Source organism: Haliotis asinina, chromosome 11 (genome assembly GCF_037392515.1).
Source record: "Haliotis asinina isolate JCU_RB_2024 chromosome 11, JCU_Hal_asi_v2, whole genome shotgun sequence".
NCBI classification, from domain to species: domain Eukaryota; kingdom Metazoa; phylum Mollusca; class Gastropoda; order Lepetellida; family Haliotidae; genus Haliotis; species Haliotis asinina.
The window spans coordinates 45,859,563-45,865,622 of NC_090290.1; positions in this window are offsets into that span (position 1 = coordinate 45,859,563).

Here is a 6,060-nt window from a genome sequence, read left to right on the forward strand (position 1 = left end):
ACTAAATCTTCTATAAAACCTATTCCATCTTGAGAGAAGTTTGTTTCATGTTTCTTTACATCCAAGTGGTTAAAGTGTAGGCCGTCCTGTCTGTGCTGGCTAACGCAGATTGATCTTGTTCATGTGATCTGTACAAAGACTGAATGATCATCTGAAAGTACTGATATATATCAGTAAGACTGTACCTTCACATCAAAGTGGAAGAAGCGGAGCTCGTCCTGTCCTTACTAGCCAATTAAATTTGATCTCTGTTTTATTTGAAATGCACACAGACTGATCGTGCTTGCATGTGTAAAGGGCTGATGGGGTGGAGGTTCAAGCGATTGCTACTAATGCCGAAGCCCATTTTTTGTGCCGCCGGGCTGGAATGTAGCTAAAAACCCATAGTCAACCATTCAGATTGATAAGGTAACTAATGCAAGGTACCATTCATCAACTGAAAAAATGGCATCATTAATTGTGCTTCAACAGGACAAAGACACTTGAATATTTCGACAAGATATATATACATTCACTCAGCTCCTAATAAAGTGTTTAGATCAGTCGTTTTACGACTCGTAAAGAAGCGTGTATGAATTGTTTACAGTCACAATGCTTGCCATTGACTTCTAACGTGATCATCTGGTGGCTTTGTTTCTAAAACCTTTGCGACTTACAATCGTTTTGTACTTAAATACCGTTCACGTTGTTTGGCGGCCGATCATAACTTTCATGTATCGAGAACTCCTACATTTTTTAGATATTGACTCAGGCAAACATGTAAGTGCAACAAAAATACGATCCGGATGTTGCAAGAGGATGTGTGTTGAACACTCCCTCCAGTTGTCACTGGCTGATTCAACCGGACTATACCACCCACTTGAGTGTGAGTATTGTTGATGATTTCAAATACAGTGCTACCACGCTTCTAGTCTGGTGTCAGAACTTTGTCACACCACATACAATATTGAGATATGGTAGTGATTGCATGATGTGTTTTGATTCTAAAAATCTAATTTGACAATGTGGCGCCCCATGTGTAAAATCCATGTAATTGTATCATATATTGACAGGCTTATATATCAGGTAGACAGGAACTAATTTAAAGGATGTGCACACTTATGTGAAGAAACAAAAACATGTTATGTGCAATGTACGTTTTCCCCCTGTTTTCTGTGATAAGAATACTTGTATTCTTGGGGAGATGGTTTTCTGAACTGAATTATAGTGAGTCAGACTGAGTCCTTTTCTTTAGAATACAGTTATAGTTATAGTAGTTAGTTATAGTATACATTGTTGCTGTACAGTCTCGATCAGTGATTATAAAGTAAAGAAAACATGAGTGAGGAATGCCAACGTACATTTATTTCTTTATTTCTAAGTTTTACTTGACTTAATGTATTAGTTTTGATTAACCATATCTGTAAATTCCTGGGGGATGGTATTCCCCTATCAGTAGTTACAGTATAGTGAGCGGAATCCTTTTCATATGAATACAGTTTGTGAGTTTCGTCCAGTGAATAGACTGAAGTCTCTGCCAAAACCGCCATCTGTCCAATCCGGCAAGTTGTCAACACTGGTACATATTCTCAGTCTCATTGTGGCTTGTACATTTATCATCAGCTCTACAATCTGGCACATTGTCTAAACCGGATTATTTCTTCAGTCCCAGTGAGTGGCGGTTTAGACAGCTTCCACTTTTTAGAACTACACTCCAGAGCTCGTGTTTATGAGTTCCGTTCAATTTGATGTTGACAGTTCCAAGATGAACCTGATGTTACTGATCTGACATCGATTGACAAGTGTGCTCTATCTGTGAACAGTTTCCATTTCCATCTGTTCCGATCTTTACACTATTGTAAGCAATCGCGACATCACGCTTCTGGTAAAAGTGTGAATGTTAGGTCAGCCACATAGTCACCTTGGCTTGGAGATCGTCTACCTCAATAGATGGTTTTTGTACCACCGAGAAACAAAAGCCTGATGATGCTGTAATAACAGTCGCATTTTTTCATCACATGATAGATGTACAGTCATCGCTGCCCAGATACTGTGGTCTAAGGGACAAACCTGACGTCCCATGACGAGGAGAAAGTAACCAAAACATGGTCCTTCGTTTGGATTAAGACAGGGCAGCTATATAAGCCCATGCCTGTCTAGCATAGATACGCTGTCCACCGACTTTTGCTGCTTTACGCCATGAACTCGTTGTTGTCCTGTTGTTATGGCGGTGCACGTCATCAACATCTGCTTCAAGGATGTACGTTCTAATATCTATTTACGTATCTGTGATCATATACACATATACACTCACAGTGTGGCCTTTGCTTTCTCTTCCATATGCTTATCTTTTCATTCCATAGACATTCCCACACACACATTTCTGGAATATGAATTATGTAGGAATCTTACAGTTAACAGTTAACTCAGCGGACCACAAACTTTTACGCATTTATAGTGTCAGACATCGGCGACCAAGTACTTATGAATAAATATCACTGAATGGTTTAAGGTATTTCCACATTGTTAATGAGCATTAGGTACAGTGTATTCTGTTTTCACCTGAACGACAAAAAACATATACTTACATGAACCTGTAATGCCTGATTATATAGCTTGAAAGCTGCCGTGGCTGAGCGTGTTAGACTGTTGACACACGCCATCGTATCCCAACACCGTAGATTGATGTTCAAGATGTTAATCATTTGATTGTTTGGATCAGATTCGATCATTTACAGATCCGCTACGTACAGGTGGAATATAGCTGTGTGCAGCACTAGACAACATACACACAAGGAAAGGGTAGACGCATATGCAAATCTGATAATTTGAACCCAAGATGAGGGTAAGAATTCGTGTTACAGGCTAGGTAATTGGTGAGAGAATTGCTCACAAGGTGATACAAGCATCTAACGTTGCACAGATGGTGATAGGAACCTACTAAACAATTTCAGGGATGGAGCCACTAGCCGCCCTAATTTCAGTGTTACATGGCAAACATTGCAAGGCAAAACATTTTCTTTAGCAACCAGCACCAACGATCCAGCTTATGAACAGTTGTGAGGCGCGGTGAATCCGTATCTTGACTCACTAAAATCACTGTAAAATGCTTGGAGAAGTCATATACTACAATATGTGATGTCAGTGAGGTCACCTGAATTGTTGCTCTAATATGAAAACTATGAGTTAAATCATCGCTTTTGTTCTTCTTGAAGACATCACATGTGAGGTATACTGGCCATGAAGTGCTGGTATATCACAGTCCTGCCTCTATTTTAAGTGTATATGCCCAGCACTACAAGATTCCGACCCCGAGCTCAAAGATGATCATATCAAAGACAAAACATGAATTCTGTATGCCTTAGTAAAAGCCTATAAATAGAGTGCATGTCCGCACAACACTAGGGCACACTGGTCACGTCACTGCTGTGTACCTTGCATGGAGCTCAGTGTCAGCTGATCTAGATAATCATACTAACACTTTAGACTTGTTGCAGTATAGTTTAGTTAAGTGTCCCAAAGACTGTCTACATGCCCCATGTCTATTAGTTAGTTGCCTGCAGTTAGTATATGTTGAGCCGAGACATAGGTAATGAGACTTCAGTTACCAGAACGATGTACATATCACACGGGACTTCAATGACACTTGACTGATCGGTCTACGTCCACGGTGAATGACCTTAGTTGTATCTCATACATGAATGTGTGCTATTTGTTTAATGTGTCCTTAATCAAATTAAGTTCCTATTCTAGCTACATGAAGATACTGTGCATTGTCAAAACGTTATGACAGTGGATAAGTACGATAATTATGTCAAAGGTACACGTAAACTTTAATGATAGGATCATGAGACCATAAAGTCGTTTCAGTTGAGTCAAGTCAATCACAATGACGTCACGTGTCCTCAACCCGGACAGGGGTAAAAAGACCATGTAACAAGCTCAATAACGGATTTGTCCACATCGACATAGACACTAGCAGTACCTCGACGACGCAAAGAGCCTATCAAACTTGCAAGGAAGGTTTGTTGGATGTCACGCCAGATTTTCCCAAGTCCTGTTGCAAGGTCAAGGACGTTATCTGACGGATAAGGAAAACGGCGTAGACGTCGATCCATCTCTTCCCAAACATGCTTTATCAGGTGAATTTGCAGGCCAAGGCAGTAAGTCACAGTTGTTGTGTTGCAGAAAATCCATAGCAACCCTTGTCGTATGAGGGCGGCATTGATCTGTTGAAATATATAACTCAGGGCCATGACGTTGCAGAAAAGGAATTGCCACAGGTCGAAGAATCTGATCCCCGTAGCTTACAGTTAAGTGGTCATGAACAATCACCAAAGGAGTTCTTTGGCGTGCTGTTATTCAACCCCAAATCATCACGGAACCACCACCACCAAACCGATTCCTCTCCAAGACACAGGCATAACATTCTCCCTCGCGGCCATAGGCACGTTCACATCCATCACTATGTTTACCCTGGACTGATCTGTAAAAACAACATTTCTCCACCAAACAGGGGTCTGTGGACATGATTTTGGCTCCACATTCGGCGAGCTTGTCGATGACGTTGTGTCAGGAAAGATCGTATGGCGGGACGTGGTGGTCTGATCCCGCGATGACGTAAACGTTGTCGAACTGTGTTGGGGTGAATACGGCGAAGTCTGGGGATGGTCCGGGCAGTCACCACTGCAGTCTGAAATCTGTGGCGAAGATGGGTCACTCTTATCCATCTGTCCTGTCTTGGCGTTGTTACACGTGGACGTCCGGATCGTGGCCTAGTATATATTTTGTAGGTGTGGCAGTGTAGATGTGACGTACTAACTGGCTGTGATAGTCAAGTAGTCTATCTGAATATCCCCAGAAATGGCAAGTGCTTCGTCTGCATCTATACAAGAAGCTCCCTGCAACCACGAGGAAGCAGATTCCAGGCTAATGGGGCATGCCGGAGACGCTGTTCTGCACGGCCTATACAGGATCCCTGTTCGTTTAGTAGATTCTGATTGTAGCGTTGACAGAAGTTGCAGCTAGCTATAGCGAAGACATAATAAACCCTGGATTGCCTTTGGTTGTGGAAAGGATTTTAGGTACATTCCACCACTGCTTCACTCAGTCTACAAATACCCTTGGCACTTGTTTCAACAGATCCTTGTTTCACGTTTACAGAAGCTGTCATACTGTTTCCCATCTTGTCCACTTTGGACTGAAGAGTCCAAAATCTGGGAGACACATAGTGAATTCACAACAACTTTCTATGAGCTGCACAATGCACCTGAGCAAATTACTGAAGAGACAGGGGCTACTCTGGTGTACTTTCCTCCTATTAAAGAGACAGTATCGATGGTGCTGCTATGCAACACTGAAATCAGAGTGGCTCCACCACTGAAATGGTTTAGTAGGTTCTTGTTAACATTTGTGCCAAGTTTCATGCATGTGTGACCTTGTGAGCCATTCTTGCTCTACATAACACCTAGGGCTTACACTACGAAGCCAAAACATTGTCCATAGAAGCGATTGTGTTTGTATCGCCTGACAAGCGTCAACTCTTTTTTATTTGTTTCTGAAACACCCAATATAACATTAATCTGTGTGGCAACTATGAACACGAAGACCTTAGATACGTAGATTTCAAAATGGTTTTCGTATAATTCACACGGTGCTATGGTAGCTACGATAGCAGCAAATAACACAGTGGCATAATACCTAAAGCACTCGCTCGTCAGTGTTCGATGCCCCACATGTGTACCCTGTGTGGAGCCCTCTTCTGATGCACCCTGTCGTTATTTTGATGGTCAGATTACTAAAGGCGGCGTAAAATTCACTCAGTTATAGTATACAATATTGATCAAATCCTCTCAAACATTGTTGTACGACATATCTTTATCGTCTTTCTCTTCAGTTTGCATATTCACAATACTATGGCAGCATGTATTGCTCATCGTCATGCCATGGCATTGTGCGCTCTGTATTAATAGTCCTCGCCACGACTCGTTTGTGTCAATTTATGTTGTGTTGATTCCAGTGTATTCCATAATCATCTGGACTTTGTAGATGTATGTATGTGTGTGTGTGTGTGTGTATTAC